An 18390-nucleotide genomic window follows, 5' to 3' on the forward strand; every position below is an offset into this window, starting at 1 on the left:
CTGGAAGACAACCAACAGACAAAACTCAAATGATGAAGACTGGTTAAAGCCATCTAGCGGTCAATAATGATAATAACTAAAAACATAACATATATAAATATAAGACACAATTACTGATGGACCTACTCATTTTATTTTATTTACTTATTTAACTATTTAGTTTCAAATTAAATAGATCTTCAGAATTAACCTGTATTTCATAATTACATTGTTATTAATGTTGCTAGTGTTGTTATTAATATATATATATATATATATATATATATATATTGTGTGTGTGTGTGTGTGTGTGTGTGTGTGTGTGTGTGTGTGTGTGTGTGTGTGTGTGTATTGAATGGCACTGGGTTACATCAGGCACAAAGCAGAATAATGTAGAAGAGCAGCTATATTAATGATTTATCAGTTTAATAATAGATATTCAGTGTGTTAATGCACTAATAACAGAAACTCTGTATTATTTCTCTATTTATTATTATATGTTTGCTGCATCTTTCTTCATCAGAACTTTATATTAATACTGTATGCTACTCAAGTATACATGTTAAAAATATCTTAATTGTCATGCATGGCCTTTTCATTAATTTTAATGCACAAACTCATCCAATATTAATTACAGTTTTAATGTTAATCTTTTATCACATCATTATCTCTCTCCTCTCCGAAGTGGTTTGATGAAGCTGATTGTATAAAACTGATGCTGTAATATGAATATGATCCTCATTAATCTTCAGATCAGATCTCTTCTCATACTGTAAACTGAAACTAAACACCTTTGAGACTGAAGAGCTACTTCCATCTGGTGGACAAAGATGAGAACTGCAGTCAATATTCTACACAAATCACATCTACTCGTACATATTTTTTATAGATCATTATTTTGTGTATTTGGTGTAATAGAATATGTTGACATGCTTTAATGTTCAAAACAGATTATTTTCAAATACTGTACATTATTGTAGGTCCTCTACGACCCATCTCTCGCAAACGCGTCGTTTTCTACAAAACACAGACATAAATAGTATTTACATGTCCATGGCGAGATACATATCCTTTTACTGACCGGAAGTTAGGGGCGGAGCTTACGTTCTTGACAGAGTGGCGCCACCTTATGGTTAAGCCTGGTAATTCACAAAACGTCATACTATGTGCATGCATTTTATAATGATACATTAAGCATTTTAAAAACATTAATCTTGTGTTATATAGCCATATATAGGCATTCGTTTCATTGTATTAGGCAAGTTATGTACTGTTTGTAATATTAAAAATAATGTTTGAACTTTTATATAAAATATACTTTAATCAGAAGATTCAAAATAAACATTTACACCAAAGTTAAGAACACGTGCATCAAGCATTTTTATATGTGAAAACAAAAATATTTAAATAAAACACACACACACAGAGCAGCATAATTTTATCAATCAATCAATCATTCAATCACCTTTGTTTATATAGTGCTTTAAACAAAATACATTGCGTCAAAGCACTGAACAACATTCATTTGGAAAACAGTGTCTCAATAATGCAAAATGATAGTTAAAGGCAGTTCATCATTGAATTCATTGATGTCATCTCTGTTCAGTTGAAATAGTGTCTGTTTTAATTTGCAATCAACTCAACGATATCGCTGTAGATGAAGTGACCCCAACTAAGCAAGCCAGAGGCGACAGCGGCAAGGAACCGAAACTCCATCGGTGACAGAATGGAGAAAAAACCTTGGGAGAAACCAGGCTCAGTTGGGGTCAGTTCTCCTCTGACCAGACGAAACCAGTAGTTCAATTCCAGACTGCAGCAAAGTCAGATTGTGCAGAAGAATCATCTGTTTCCTGTGGTCTTGTCCTTATGAGTGACAATCAAAATGTACACAATAATTAAATTTAGGTTTATCAAATTAACAAATTCACTATGAAGCCCATTTTGTTATGACAATCCTACAAAAAACAACTCCTCTGAACACAAGATGAAATATGAAGGGCACTCTGGAAGCTTCTGATTGTTAAAGACCCATCCCTTTAACCTGGCTTACACATTACATACTAATATGTTTTTAATATCCAAATCCGTTAAAGGATTTTTAGGTTGCATTAATTACCCGGAACAATTCCCATAACACCCAATGTACTTGCTACATCATTAGAAGAATGGCATCTACGCTAATATTAGTCTGTTTCTCTCTTATTCCGAGGTCACCGTAGCCACCAGATCCAGTCTGTGTCCAGATCAGAGGGTCACTGCAGTCACCCGGATCCAGTACGTATCCAGACCAGATGGTGGATCAGCACCTAGAAAGGACCTCTACATCCCTGAAAGACAGCGGAGACCAGGACAACTAGAGCCCCAGATACAGATCCCCTGTAAAGACCTTGTCTCAGAACTGGTTTTAAGTCAGTTATTTCTATCTTTTGCTGTAGTGTGTGTCAGTAGGAAATATCAGTTTACATTCCCTAACATTTATTTGGCAATTAATTGTAATAACAGTTCTATCTCAAGGGGAACTTCGAGCTTCGTCCTCTAGGGGTCGCTATGGGGAACAACTTGTCCTGACCACATTAAAAAACACGAACACCCGTGAACATAATGTTCACACACAAACCCTGCATGAAACCATAGAGCAACCTCCACATGAACAATTGCTCAGCAGTAATAGTCGAGATGTTGGGGGAAGTAGTCCCTGTGCAAACAGCAGACATGTTCACTATGAGAAACTGTTGCATGGAAACTGTAAAAAAAATTGTATATTGAACCTGGAAAGTGTAACGAAGTTGAGATGTTGCTCGGAGAGAGAAGGAGAGTCAAGAAAGAAAAATGCACAAGGGATGACGTCGTAACTTTCCAGAATTTAATAAAAGTACTTAAACATCACATACTCGTCCGCATACATGGGGAGTCGAATGAAGAAAAAAAGAAAAGAAGTGTACAAACATATACAAAATATGTACAAAAATATTGTTTCATTTGAAATGTGACTTTTACTGTTCACCATCAACCCATCAGCTCACCTCCAAATAAAGACACACTCCTCATTCACCCTCATGGTCGGATCTCGTGACTATCAGAGGATCAATCCTCTGCCAAATCACTAGTATTGACTCCTTCAGAATTAATCCCCCATCTCCTCCATCTCCTTCCAGTGCCTCCAGCTATCCACCTGTCCTCCGATAGCACCATTACTCACCATAACCGAGGTGTGTGCTCACAACCGTCAACTCTGGTCTCCCCCATCTGGCAGGAATACTCCCAGATTGCAAGTTTCCTCATCTTCCATCCATCTGCTATTCTCCCGATGTCAGTTCTTACCAGTTTCAATAAATCCTGTATACTCCTCAACCCCTGCCTTCAGTCTGCTTTTGTTACATAAGATCCGAGTCTCCAGTCCTGTTCCTAACTTTAGCCCAGAAGAGGCTCCTGAACCCCAGTTAAGCCCAGGGAGGGCTCCTGAATCCCAGTTAAACCCAGAAGAGGCTCCTGATTCCACGTCGAGCCCAGGGCGGGCTTTGGAACCCCAGTCAAGCCCAGTGTCGGCTCCAGGCCCCCAGTCTAGTCCCATCAATTTTCTCGAGTATTTAGAGATCCAGCCATAGAGGCCGAGGCGGTAGTTGGAGCCGTGGCCTCAGAGCCAGACCCGCCATGGCCTCCCAAAGCTCCAGTTCTTTCATGGCCTCCGTTTGTTCATTCACACAGTTTGTTCTAAATCTTAGATTCTAATGCTCCTTTTAAAGTGAAACAACCTTAGATAAAATCTTATTATTGGTTGGATGACAATGCTCGCTCTCTTAGACAGGCATGCTGTAAAGCACAGAGGAGATGAAAGCATGATCATCTTACTGTGTCTCTTGAGATTTTTAAAGATTGTCTGGTTAAGTTTCAGAGCGCTGCTAAGTCAGCAAGATCAAAATATTTTTCAGAACTGATTACCGCACACTGTCATAAACCTAGGGTTTTATTCTCCGCAATAAATTCAGTTATTAATGCAAAATCCCAGTTCTCTTGGGAGCCATCAGCAGGGCTTTTTTTGTTGACAAAGTGAGTGCCATTCACTTATTTTTACTTTGAACTCGCCTGCTAGTCCATTTTTATTTTGCCATTTTCAACATATTACTTTAATAGAACTTTCCAATCCCGTTAACAAAATGAAGTGTACTATCTCCTCACTGGATGTTGATCCTTCCGTGATCATAAAAGCAGCTTTTCCAGTAATTGGCCCCAATGTCCAAGTGTTGATTAAATCATCTTTGGACACTGGTGTGGTTCCGATCTGCTTTAAGCATGCGGTTGTTCAGCCTTTGCGTAAGAAACAAGGTTTGGATGAAAGTTGCTTTAACAATTTTCAGCCTGTCTCAAAGTTATTATTTTTGTCAAAGCTTTTGGAAAAATGTGTGTAGTTACAGCTGATCACATTCTTAAATACAGCTAATTTATTAGAACCATTTCAATCTGGTTTCACTACTTTTCACAGTACGGAGTCTGCTTTGCTTAAAGTGTTCAATTATATTTTGGTGGCAGCTGATGCTGGTAAAAATTCACTATTGATTCTAGTGGATCTTACAGTTGCCTTTGTACCGTGGACCATAATGTTCTTATTTGCCGTTTAGAATACATGATCGGTTTCGGGGGCACAGCCTTACGATGGTTTAGCTCATATCTCAAAGATAGGTCTTTTTCTGTAGGTCTAAGTAAGTTTTCCTCATCATCTACCCCAATTATTAGTGGAGTACCTCAGGGCTTTATTCTGGGATCGCTTCTTTTTAACTTTTTTTATATATGTGCCCTTTGGAGGATATTATAAGGAAGCACAATGTCTCTTTTCATTTATATGAAATTCTACTGATGATACACAGTTGTACCTCCCACTAAAAGCTGTTGATTCCATTCAACCACTGCTGGAATGCATCTCTGATATTAAAAATTGGTTATCAAATAACTTTCTCAAACTCAATGATAACAAAACAGAAACAGAAACAGTCCCCCCAAAATAAGAAAGGAAATTAATAAGGAGTTGGGCAATCACTTCCCCTCCATTTCCTCACAGGTTAGAAACTTGGGCATTATCACAGACTCAGAATTTTTTTTGTCCAAATAAAATAAATTCTGTCGTGAGGAATAGTTTTTACCAATTGCGGATCATCTCCAGACTTAAACAGTTTTTGTCTTTTAAGGATTTGGAGAAGGTAATTCATGCTTTTATTACTTCTCGTTTAGATTACTGTAATTCACTGTACCTAGGTCTTCCTCAGTCATCGCTTTCACACCTCCAATTGGTACAAAATGCAGCTGCAAGGTTGCTGACTGGGGCAAAGAAACATGACCATGTCACTCCAATTTTAGCTTCTCTTCACTAGCTTAGTTTGTATTTTAGAAGTTTGTATTTTATCACTTCTGGTCCAGACACATGAACGCACAGAGCGGATCATATGCACAAGTCAGCATTTATTAAAAACAGTACACAATAGTTGTATCTAGTTACACCTATGAAGATAAGTTATACAACATTAGCTAACTGACTGGCTAGCTAGCTCTAGTTAACATTACTGACCAACTTTGACAACTTGACTGTTTGATCCAGTGTAAAGGGTTTTAAGGATGTACATTTAAGTGTATGCATAACATGAATGATGTCAAGTCCCTCACAGTTTCAAACAAAGATTCATCAAGGAGGGTTAGTGTTAGGGCTACCTGTTACAGGTCGATGAGAAAGAGCAGAAGCATCATGACCTCAGAGTAGAAAGTAGAAATAAGAAGTGTTCATCAGTTCAACCCTCAATCTCAATCAGGTTCATGTTGTGTGGTTTTGATGTGGCTAGGGGAGGTTATGTTAACCTTTAATTTAGGATTCAAATAAACCTAGCTAGCTGACGCTTTGCACCAGCTGCATAGATTGTAACAATTGCTAACATCGAATGGTAACATTAGCTCATTATTTGTGTGTAGCATGATATAGCTAAGTTATTTATTTATTTTGTTTTCCACCCGTCTGTTGCAAAAATGATGAATAAATAACCTAAACACAACATATACCTAGCTTTCATGGAAACCACAGCAACTGGTTGTGATGGCTGCATGGATGCATGGTCCAATTATCTTTTTGTTTCACTGGCCAGAACAATGGTAGGTATGTGTTCAATGATTACTATACTAATCATTTTCGAAATCATTTTTAAGACATAAGTGTTCATTGAATCGATTGTAAAATCTTCAGGCTTCAACCCAGCTGCATTTATGATTTAGGCAATTCAAAAATCTCCAAGAATATTTTAAATAATGATTAAATCCATTTCAAACAACTCTTCAAAAAGAAGACGCACTCCAACCGCACTGATGTCCCAGGGACACTCAGGTACAGCTGTACAATGTGGGGGTATTACTGCCAATTTTCCACCACAAAAGCCGGTCGCTGTCAGCTTGCAGTGGTCCTTTTCATTACTCAGAATCTCCTGTAACTAGATGCGCGAATAAGGCGAATTCTCGTCTACCGCACTGCGAGACCTCCAGAAGCACGTAAACGCATCTTAGCATTGACTTAACTTTGAAATAATTCACGCCAGACGCTCTATTTGCGTTTGGTGTGAACACAGCATAAGAGGTCACTTTCGATGTCACTGGGTCTTATAGGCGCGTAAAATTGCTGGTATTTTCTGACTAGCTTTCGCAACGCATACTGCACTTTCGGAATACTTTATTTTCTTTTTTCTGCTTGTTTGTGAGTTTTGTTACATCTATATTTTTTTATTGTTTAATTATTTTAAAATTAATAGTGTACATATTTGGTTAAAATCGATTCCCTATTTTCATTTTCGAAACTTTTTTGGTTGGTCCGATTGATTGTGCAATCGATTTTCGAACTAAAAGTGACAGCCTTAGTACAAATGAACAAATTATTACATCAAAAAAATCAAATACTTTACCATAGCATGGTATAAAAATTGCATTTACTATAAATTACTATAGTATTTTTTATAGTGGACATTTGGCTTTTATTTGCCAGCATGGACAAGGGATGTCAGGGATATTTTGCAGCTCAACATCTGTCTGAAAGGATAAATAATGGAAAATGATGGCTATTTTCATTTGGTATGCTATTTTATCCAGCTTGTTAGAGGTAGAATTCATTAGTGAAATAAAGTAACACTAAGATTATTTTTATCAAATGAATTAACGAGAGAGAGAGAGAGAGAGAGCAAGAGGTAACATGAGTATGAAGCTTTCAAACAAGTGAAAGTTATCACATCATTGCTAAGAAATATAATGTAGCTTTTAGTTGCAAAGCTGTTGTGTTTATGAAATTCACAGGCATATCGGATGTCCAGATATCGGATATAGTGCGGAGAATACGGTACTGCTGCGCACTCATACCCTGGAAGTTGATAGATGTCATCTTGTGCACCTAGTCCATAAAACAGCTGGTTTCAAAGCACTTCAGGGGACCAGCAGCATAATTAGTTTCAGGTGAGCATGTGATTAGGGCGAAATGTATTGTGGGAGCTGAAGTCAAGTATAATGCTGGGTACACACCAAAAGATTATCGGGGTGATTTTGGGCCGATTTCCCAACTTCCGATAATCCAAACTATGTCCCGATTATCTTGATGGTTCTACAGATTATTTTATCAGATTTTCCCTTGGTGTGATGTGTGCTAAGAGTGTCCAAACCTGATCGGAAGAACGTCGGAGCCGCCCCGATCGCGAATCGTAAATATTCAACATGTTTAATATTTACGTTTAGAAACCCTGATGTGTGGGGGGTACCCCAAGGACAAACGCACGCTCTGGAGATTGTCACGTGAAACGAAACAATATCCAATCAGAAAGCAAGATGATGGAAGACGGAAGCAGCACAAAGTGAAATTGATAGTATAGTCACGGCTGGTGCCATTTTGTGGTGTTTTCTTTTCTCTTCTTTCTTTTGGTTCGTCTTTATTTGCTGCTTTCTGCCAATCATCGTTGGAGGTGATGATGTCATCTGATTCGTTCCACCTGGCAGAGATTGGGATCTATAAAAGGAAGATGCTGACAATGCAAGAGAGGAATTCAAGTCTGCTTTATTGTCAATTCTTCCACATGTACAGTACATACATACAGAGTATCGAAATTGCGTTACTCTTAGACCCCCGGTGCATACAGATAATATTAACAGTAGAGCCTAAAAATCTAGATCACATGATGGGGGGTGGGGCTCTGGCTCTTCTCAGGTTGCGGAGGAAGTAAAGATGCTGCTGTGATTTCTTGGCCAGTGCTGCAGTGTTGTCGGTCCAGGAGAGGTCCTCTGTGATGTGCACACCCAGGAACTTGGTGCTACTCACTCTCTCCACAGTCGCACCGTTGATGGTCAGAGGAACATGCTGAGTGTGTGCTCTCATGAAGTCTACAACAATCTCCTTTGTCTTCTCCATGTTCAGAGAGAGATTGTTGTCACTGCACCACCCAGCCAGGCGACTCACCTCGCTCCTGTAGTTTGTCTCATCTTTGTTGCTAATGAGACCCACCACAGCCGTGTCATCTGCAAACTTAATAAAGGGGTTGGAGTTGTGTGACGGTGTGCAGCCATGGGTCAGCAGAGTGAAGAGGAGGGGGCTCAGCACACATCCTTGGGGGGCCCCAGTGTTCAGTGTGATGGTGCTGGATGTGTTGCTGCCGACCCGTACTGCCTGAGGTCTTCCAGTCAGAAAGTCCAACAGCCAGTTGCACAGTGAAGTGTTGAGCCCCAGCTAGATCAGTTTGTAAATTAGCTGTTGAGGGATGATTGTGGTGAATGCCCTCTTCAGTAAGCCTGCTTAAACATGTCCCAGTCAGTTGTGTCGAAGCAGTCTTGAAGAACCTCTGATGATCCTTCTGGCCACACTTGAATCTGTTTTTAAACTGGTTTGGTGACTTTAATGAGTGGTCTGTATGCAGGCATTAGCATGACAGTGATGTGGTCTGAGGCTCTGAGGTTGGGGAGAGGGTGGGCTTTGAAAGCTCCTCTCTGTGTGGTGTAAACAAAGTCCAAAATGTTATTACCTCGTGTTAGAAACACACTCTTTAAGTCAGCATGGTTGAAATCCCCAGCTATGATGATAAAACCATCAGGGTTTTCTGTCTGCTGCTCACTGATGTGCTGGTACAGTTCATTTAGTGTGTCGTTCCTGTTGCTGTTGTTCGGGGGAATGTAAACTGAAATGACCAGTATGGCAGTATATTCCCTCAGCAGATAGAACGGCCGGCACGTAATAATCATAAACTCCACCAGGGGTGAGCAGTGTTTGCAGATCACAATAGAATCGCGGCACCGTGCGTCATTGATGTAAACACAAAGCCTACGATAGCACATCAGCTGGAACGTTGTCACTGAGCCATGTTTCCGTGAACACAAAAACACAACAGTCTCTTATGGTCCTCTGAGTTGAATGTAGTAATTGGATGTAGTCCAGTTTATTGTCCAACGAGCGTACGTTAGACAGTACGATGATGGGGATAGATGGCTTGTGTGGGTTAGCCGTTAGCATAGCCCGGATACCTCCACACTTGCCCCTCTTCTGCTTCCTCTCACACCGCTTGTGGTGCCTCCAATGGGGGCTAGATGCTGTAGTGGGGGTCGGTGATGGTGTAGGCCTCCGTAGCAGACCGAGATCCCGCAGCTTTTCCGGGTGTGTGGAGTTTAACTGTAAAAATGCGGTTCTGCCATCATTGAGCAGAAACTCGCGACTGTATGTGCGCTTACAGACAAGTAGATGCGATTAAGACATACAAATAGACCGCGACTCAAAAGACAAAAAACAAGAAAACACCGTTCTGTCGGGACAGAGAGAAGCCGCTGCGTGTGGATGCACCGCCAGGTTAGTTCAATATATACCTTGCTTGTTGTCTGTATATATATCCAATTCTTTTATAAAATGTTTTACATGTAAAAATAGTTATATGCAACTGCAGGAATAAGTTTGTAAACCTTTTGAACATGTGGTCCGATCAAACAATTACAGTAGAAACAATAGACTTAAATAATAACACAAACTGTTATACTTTTCAAATTTTTATTGAATACATGGAGTAATCATTAAAAGTGTGACATTGAGAAAGTAAGTGAGCTTTGAATTTACTAACTTGAAGATTTAGCAGCAAAACCATCAAATGTTTTCCGTCGCTGCATTTAAGACTTCTGACCAATTTTGGTTTATCTCTCTCTACTGATCTTTTCAGTTCTTGTTAAGTTATGACAGCATCTCACTTGGCTCAAGATCAGGACATGATAAAGACTTCTGCAGTTTCTCTGGTTGTCATGACACTGATGCATTTTTACCATATATTTATATTGGTGCAAATAACTATTCATGTTTATTAAAAGTCAAATGTTGCTGTTTTTAATCAATCTCAAATTCATATCATATTTTAAGTCTCTGCAATTGAAAATGACATTGAAAGTTGTCCAAATTGATCAAATATCCATAAACATGAAACAAATCTAGTCTGATATTTGTAGAGAGTATTTTATTCTAATATTGCAGGTATTTCTATTTCCTATGTATGAGTCTTTCCTTACTACAACATAAGTAATTGCAAAATAACTCACTGACCTCTCATTTTACATTTCATTTCATTTCATTAAATTGAAATTAATTTTTAAATCATACAATCATCAGGTTCTATCATTGTTCGAAACTCACCCCGCTCTTCTCACATAGATGATCTGAAGTAGTCTCAATGATACAAAGTTAATAACAGCATAATAACCTGTTATGGCTCAGTTAGATATCTAAGAGGATCACTTGTGGACCAAGAGGGAAGCTTCAGAGAATCTAAGTTTATGATCATCTCCTGATTCTAGAAGAAGCCTGTAATGTGAATAAAACCTCTCAAATGAGACTCATTCATATACAAAAATATGATTTAGAGTGTTTAGAGTGGTATTTTGCTTTGTGTAGGTGCTGTAGTTGACTCTATGGAGATATATTTATATCTTTAGATTTATGTGGCAGATTGTGGAAATAACCGAGATAGTATCTAAATGTGTGAAAACAACAAGTTGCAGTTTATATTTCAGTGATAGTTATCTCCCGCAGCTCTGAATAGCAAAAACAACCTCATAACAAACAAACTAAATTAAATGAAAAGCAGTTTGTGAGAGCAACTGCACACCACTGAAGTGAGAGACTGATGATGTGTGTCAGTGATCATGGACCTTGTTTTGTAGGATTTTGGCTTGATTTCTTCTCAGAGTTTTAGCTGCTGACTGGAATCAGAGTTGAATCCATTAGACCTGCAAAAGATGAATGTTCAGATGCACCATACTGTTAAACACTGATATCATGTTTTCATACTCAATAATTACAACACATTACATACAGTCTGTGTTCATTTTTCACAGAGTTATTTATCTCCATCATACGTGAGTAAAACCTTCAGTTGGTTGTGAATGAATGACGTTATCATGTCATGTCTCTGTATCAGAGATTCTGCAGAAACTGATTAAAGAAATGTAGTTTCTTATCTGAGCACATGTCAGTGTATCAGTGCCCATGAGGTCTCTTCTGCCTTCTGCCAAACAGACTTATGTCAAGTTCGCTCAGGAGAAGTGCACACTTGTAATATAATGTAATAAACTCTCAAAATGTTAGTTCTGTTAAGAGTCAACCCCTAACTCATCAGATACCAAACCTGTGACAGCAAAATTGGCCAAAAAAAGAAAAGCAAGAAAGTTCATTTTTTTCTGTGGCAGGTGTGAACCCTAAAACTGCACACACACTGTGACACACACTGCTACTGGTATGTATCAGACGTTCTTGTTGGATGGCACTGTGTCTCTTTCACCTGACGAAGTGAAGATTTTGAGAAACACGGGATCAGTCCAATCACTGATTTGTGAGAAAGTGACACGGGAGCTAATGTTTTAGTGCACGGATTAGGCAATGAATGTCTTAAACTGCCACTGCATGATCTGTACCTCAAGTCTGGCTTGATCACAGGTCATGTAAGATTGGAAGTTTGTGCACAATTACCCGTTGAAGATGTAACAACCTAATTTTAGGAAATTATCTTGCAGGAAATGTTTTTCATAGATCTTTTGGTGAGCAGCAATCGAAATCAGAATGATTACTCATTGCTGTGCAAAACTGTACAACTGCCTTTCCTTTGTGCTCAGTGACGTGTGCCCAGAGAAAGAAGTTTTTTTTGTTTTGTTTTTTTTTAAACGTTTTTTTATTGATTTTAATGTTTGTAATACAAAGCAGGTGAAAGGAAATACTGCAGAGCCCTGAAAAACAGTTGCTCCTGGGCTGCAGGGCACAGTTAAGAGCTGAGTTTGTGATGATGCGCAATCAGTCTGAAACAAATCATCAACTTGGTGACTTTGCAGAATAAACATAACATAACATGGGGAAGTCGTGGCCTGACGGTTAGTGACTTGCAATCGAAAGGTTGTGAGTTTGAGTCCTGGGCCGGCAGGAATTGTGGGTGGGAGTGCATGTACAGTTCTCTCTCCACCTCCAATACCACGACTTAGGTGCCCTTGAGCAAGGCATTGAACCCCCAACTGCTCCCCGCGCGCCGCAGCGTAAATGATGAACACTGCTCCGTGTGTGCGTGTGTGTGTGTGTGTGTGTGCGTGTGTGTGTGTTCACTGCTCTGTGTGTGTGCACTTCGGATGGGTTAAATGGGTCGCCATACTTGGCTGAATGTCACTTTCACTTTCACTTTATAATCCTAATACTAAACTTAACCTTAACCTTAAAGAGAACCTTAAATTTTAAACCCTTTCATCATATACTCACCCTCAAGTTTGTCCAAACCTGTATGGAAGTTTTTGTTGATGTTTTTTTTTTTTTTTTTTTTTTTTTTTTATTAGGGTTAGGGTTAGGGTATGAAGATATGAATATATTCTGAAGAATATTGGCAACCAGACAGTTGACAGCAGCCGTTTTCTTCCATAGCACGAAAAAAAAAGCAAAGCAAATGCAAGGCAGTAACTCATTGGCTGGGTATGCAACATGAACCAATCAGCTTCTGCCGAGTTATTTAACTCTCTGAATATCATCAGTTACATTAATAACCCATCACCCTGCTCCATCTGTTTCATGACTGAAATATGCATATACATCTATATATACTCTATAGAGAGAGGGAGAGTGATCAATGTACATGCACAGCATGAGGTCTTTGTATTTTGGGGGATTTTTATTGTGTTCTTTAAAAACAATGTCTGTGGACTGTAATGTGTTCATTTGTGGGAGATGCTCATATATTTGTAGTTTTGATACCATTGAAGGTCCGAATGTTAATGATCTGTGTGCACATCATTTGCTGGTTAGAACTGCATTGTGTTAGATGTTTTATTCTAATATATGGATGATTGACAGCTGAAATCACATTGAATGTTACACTTTTTTAATATGGGATGCCCTTTACAATTCTTTCAATTGCTGAATATTGAAATCAATCATAAACAATGATCATGACAAATTTGGATTTTACTTTTTTACATATTTATATATTACAATATTAAACAAACGGTCAAAATGATCATTAAAGAGATGGAGGGCCCTATCTTGCACCCAGCGCAATTGACTTTGTACACCGACGCATGTGTCATTCCTATTTTGCACCCGCGCAAAGCGCGCTTTTCCCTCCACAGACGCACGTCGCTAAACTAGTGAATGAACTTGCGCTCCCTGGGCGGTTCAGCGCAAAAAAGGAGGCGTGTTCCGGCGCAAACAATCCCTGGTGCTATTTTGCTGTACCATTAAACAATTGCGCCACTGACCAGAAAAAAACTAGTCTAAAGTCAGTGGCGCGTTGCGCGTTGTTCATTATGCTATTTTAAGGGCGCATGCTTGACCATAATGTATAGCGTGCACAACGCGCATACACTTTGCTCATGTAATCTACACAGATGCAACAGTTATTTTTGGAAATCATAAATTGTTACACTTAAAAAAAATATTAACACATGAGATGACGGAAATCATTGTGGTGTGCCACGAAGATGTGAAAAAAATAGGCATAAATCTAGCTTACAAATTATTCAGGCTAATTGTAGTAATTAAGGATCAGACCTGTTTGAGGTCATATATGTATTTAAGGACATCTGACAAATTGGTTTGTCCGTCAAGAACCAGGAAAAAAAAATCGATGAAACAATTGTGGCTATTTCCTCCACGCTTGTTTAACCGACGCTATTTTGGGTGGGTTTCTCCCATCCCCATACAACACAACTTCTCTGTCTTTCACTGCTCTTACAAGAACATCAGTCTCCTCGGCTGTGAACCGCTCCTGGCGTGCGCCTGGTAAATACGCCATAATAATAGCAATCCATAATGGAACTTGCACACCTGCTTTTAAAGGGAATGTTGGATGACGCTCTGATTGGTTTATTTCACGTTACGCCCAAACCACACCTATGAATAATGAAGCTACTTCAGACCAACCCATTTTAGATTTGCGCCGGGCGCAAGAGCCATTTATCCCGCCGGGAAAATAGCAACAGCGCCGAGACCCGCCCACAAACTTACTTGCGCTTCGCGCTTTGACACTTGCGTTTCAGATCGTTAAAATAGGGCCCGGAAACTCAGTTTGTGCTGTTTGTGGCACAGAGAGCACACTTTCACTTTTAGCAACCACAAACCTTACAAATTAATCTTTAAGTCATATATTATTTATATTATTAATTCTTTTCATTATACAGGTCATTTCATGTTTTTTTATGAAGCCAGTTTCAGGAGTGAGGACTAATGAAACTCAAGTTCATACTGACGTCTCATCAGCGTTGAGTTCTGTGTGTGTTTGTGGCGTCTGAACATCTCTGAGATTTTCTCTGCAGACCAAACCACACAGAATAGGGCCTGAAAACACTCTCAAACTCATCAAACAGTGAGATATTATGAACCAAGATGGGTCGACATATGGATATAAATTAAAGAAATCCACCCAGGTGATGAACATGAAAGGTAAGTACATCATAACATATGTAAGACTAGCAACAATGAACAATGAACATATGTTTTTGCTGACAGGAGTGGAAGAGGCTTTACAGCTGATTGTAGATGATACAGACAATACGATCAGAGGAACAAAACTTGTGCTGAGACTGAATAATGACTTGTTTGAAGTTTCAAGTGGACGAGCTAAAGGAATAGAAAGAAATAATGCACTCACTGTAGAAAAAAAAAGCACAAGGATGGAGACTGTGATGTAACAGGGCACTGAGAAAATACGAGCAGAACAAAGCGGATATTTCAGAGTCACAATCCCCTCCAGAGCCACCAGCTGATGCAGATGAAAACCACACCAATATAATCCCAACCAAAACTGGACAAGCTCAGGGATATAGTATCTGTATTCTGACAGTATATTTGCCAGTATATATAGATGAAGGAGTAATTGTATCAGATCATTGAGGAGGAGGAGGAGGATGAAGACTGAGATTCGGCCTCTGATCTTTCTGTGAAGGTGGAAAAGTTGAAAAGCCAAAACCAGAGCTGGAAGACTCACACAAACACTAGTCATGAGGAAGATTATGGCTCTGGTTTCTGAAGAATCATATTGAGTTTCATTAGGGACATTATAATAATCAGTAATATTGTAATAATAATCAAAATACTAACTGTTTTCATCCATCAAGGCCTGATATTCACCGTTCATGTTGCTGAAAAAAAAAAAAAGTTTTATATTGGGTGAATGAGTCAGATATTGAGTGACAGTGAATAATTCAAAACATAGCTGTTTCATACATTTACAGCATCTTTAATGGAAATGACTTGCTCTAAATAATCATATCAGAGCTCAGTGAAAATATATTTCTTTTTTTTTTTTTTGGATTAGATTAAATCTTTTAAATAAATGTTGAAACTGGCTGGTAACTAGGAAATACATAATAAAATTGTAAATAGAAAAACAGTAAACATCAGTGGTGATCTGTGTCTGTCTTTCGAGTCAGGTTGAGTCTGAGAATGCAGTGTACTTGGTGTGTTCAGACTAATGCTAGTCAGCTAGTCGTGTTCAGTTATACTCTAATAAAACAGTTATTTGTAACATAAATCTATGTTGAGTTAACAAACTATTTTAACTGTTTTCCATCATTCTGAGATATAAAATAAGTTATGTTGTGTTTCACTGCTTTGAATTATTCTCACAGTAAAGAATGTAATTCCAGTGGAATAGTTCATGAGATATTTTTCGTTTAACCCGTTTCTATTTTAATTTTCACATTATGAGAGTGAAAAAAAAAAACAAAGTCAAGAACCTACACCATAGCACTGATAAACCTGGCAGATCTTCATTAAGAGAAGTTCTTGTAATATTACTTTCACATTAAAATCTGCATTAAATCTGACAGATGAGAGCTTACCTGAATGAAACTGAAATGTGTTACAGTCGCTGTCTTCAGTTCAGATCACTGTGGTTCAGTTTGTCTTTGTCTCTCAGAAGCTAATGATGTTTCCTCATCAGTCAGCAGTTGGTCGATGGTTAGTGGTTAAAGCTCAGTGTGTCTCTGTTCTCATCTCACTGCCCACACTGTTGTTCCAGAATAAGTTTTCCTTTGGAAAAATAAGGACATTAATTGTATTGAATGTGCACTTGTAGTGTAGGCCCTACTTTGAATCTTAAAAGTATATAAAATGTGTACAGGGTACTCGCAGATAATATAATATTATTAAAATACTTGAGTGTACCTAAAGAGAGACACTTCCATGACTGTTTCTTAAAACTCTTGAAAAGGGCCCTTTTTCAAACGTCAAATTAAGTTTCAAAGAATATTTTAAATCATAATGTTGTAATCATTTTTAATCTGGAAATTCAACCAGTCGTTGCCAGTCATGTTAAACATTTGTGACTGATGCCAGCGATTGTATATGTGTTACCTGTCTAATATCATTCACCCATTTAGTAATTTTTTTCTCATTTACATTTTGGGGTGTTTTCTTTTTTTCATTTTATTTCTTTTTTTTATTAAAAGTTAAATGGTTTTTCTATTTGTTTTTTCTGCAGTCAAAGAAAAAAAATATGTCAGGGATTTCTCTCATTTTAAGTTATTCTGCAGTCTAATCAAAATGTAAAAAATTTAATTAACCTACTGGCCTATACAGAATACAGCCTATTTATATTTTTCTAATATTTTTCTTAAAATTCATTATGACGAATAATTAACTTTATAAATATTCTTCACAATGAATCATCATAACAGATAAACTATCAAATAGCTATTCTTTAAAATGAAGGTTCCATTTAAAAAATTCAAATATGACACCTCTAAATAAAGTTATATAATATAATGTGTGAGATCGGTCACATCAGCAGGGCGCTCATTTACAGGAGACATGTGCTGAATATCTCTGAAATAAACTCATCCCAGAACAAAACTCCAGAGCAAGTTATGTTCAGAGAATGGGTTGCTATGGCTTCATATCCTGAAAGTTATTTCAGTTTTTGGAGCCAAAAGTTTAATAATCTATTTGCTTAAACTAACCCAGGCATGTCACATAACCTGATTTCAGGAATTCTGAGTTCACTTTATAATACATTTAAAATAAACAGAGCTTTGCAAAAGACTTCTACACATTCAAACTCCAGAAACTATGTCATTAAGTAAATATAATTAAACTAAATTGTTTGGATAGATGGTTGTTCACACACATCTTTTATCTTACAGATCATAATCAGATTTCTTTACCTGTGAGAATGATCAGTCCAAGCAGACACTTACAAGCACTTTCTTGTTTCTGTCAGTCTTTCTCTCATTCTGTATTTATAGCTCTTCATTTAAACATCATCAGCTCATCCTGTGGCTGTTAACTTCCTCAAATCTCACCAACTGACCAATTAGCTGCATTTCTATAGCTGCACTTTTTAAAAGTCCCCCCTCCCCCAATCACTAATGGCTTTATTTATTTTTTTGAGCTTTAGAGAAGTGTGAGAAGTCAGTTTCCTTTTTCTTTAAGTGGGTATACTTTCAAATTGCTATAGTTGCTACAAAACATTTACAAATTTGAGTTTCAATGGTACAATACATAAGTTGTTTAGTTTAAGTTAGATCCAACAAAGCTAAAAGGTTCAAATTAGTTGATTCAGGTTTGTTTATTAGAGTTGAAACTAAACTGCAGTATCAGGAATGATACTGCCTCCCCTTGGCGTGGTGGTCCCAAGCTGCCCTCCAAGGCCTGTAAGTTCTCATCCACGCTTGAGGCCAAGGCTTACAGAGCGGCGGGCCAGACCGCTTCTGCCCTGCATGCCATGGCCTCACTTCAGGTCTATCAGGCCAAGCTGCTCCAGCAGCTGCACGAGGGCGGTGATGACCCAGGGGTTTTTCAGGAGGCGCGCACTGCTACCGACCTCGCTTTCCGGGCGACGAAGGTCACTGCGCGCTCCTTGGGTCAGGTGATGTTCACTTTGGTGGTCCAGGAGCGCCACCTATGGCTGAACCTGGCAG

General features: G+C 38.5%; 1 long non-coding RNA gene across 1 annotated transcript; it reads right to left on the bottom strand.

Annotated features, from left to right (window-relative positions):
* Nucleotides 1-14492: 14492 nt before the first annotated feature.
* Nucleotides 14493-17669, bottom strand: LOC113077966 (uncharacterized). Its single transcript, XR_003281433.1, has 4 exons — nt 17635-17669; nt 16312-16501; nt 15569-15609; nt 14493-15493 (listed from the first exon to the last, which is right to left on the bottom strand). It is a non-coding gene; the product is annotated as an uncharacterized LOC113077966 (long non-coding RNA).
* Between the last annotated feature and the right edge of the window lie 721 nt (nt 17670-18390).

This window comes from Carassius auratus, unplaced genomic scaffold (assembly GCF_003368295.1).
Source record: "Carassius auratus strain Wakin unplaced genomic scaffold, ASM336829v1 scaf_tig00023612, whole genome shotgun sequence".
NCBI lineage: Eukaryota > Metazoa > Chordata > Actinopteri > Cypriniformes > Cyprinidae > Carassius > Carassius auratus.